Below are 206 nucleotides of genomic sequence, written 5' to 3'. Positions count from 1 at the left end.
ATCCCCCCCCGAGCGCCCCGTCTTGCCCACTTTCCCTGCACGGCGGACTTCCCAACTACGAGGGGTGCAACACGAGGACTTCCCAGGAGGTCACCCATCCTAGTACTACTCTCGCCCAAGCACGCTTAACTGCGGAGTTCTGATGGGATCCGGTGCATTAGTGCTGGTATGATCGCACCCATCAAACTAATTACTTAAAATTCATA

The 206-nt window shown here is 54.9% G+C and overlaps 1 non-coding gene across 1 annotated transcript; it reads right to left on the bottom strand.

The window, feature by feature from the left end:
- Positions 1-61: 61 nt before the first annotated feature.
- Positions 62-180, bottom strand: LOC118345541. Its single transcript, XR_004799058.1, has one exon. It is a non-coding gene; the product is annotated as a 5S ribosomal RNA (ribosomal RNA).
- Between the last annotated feature and the right edge of the window lie 26 nt (positions 181-206).

The sequence above is a fragment of the Juglans regia genome, unplaced genomic scaffold, assembly GCF_001411555.2.
Source record: "Juglans regia cultivar Chandler unplaced genomic scaffold, Walnut 2.0 Scaffold_2832, whole genome shotgun sequence".
Taxonomy (NCBI): domain Eukaryota; kingdom Viridiplantae; phylum Streptophyta; class Magnoliopsida; order Fagales; family Juglandaceae; genus Juglans; species Juglans regia.
This window is presented reverse-complemented; position numbering and strand designations above follow the sequence as displayed.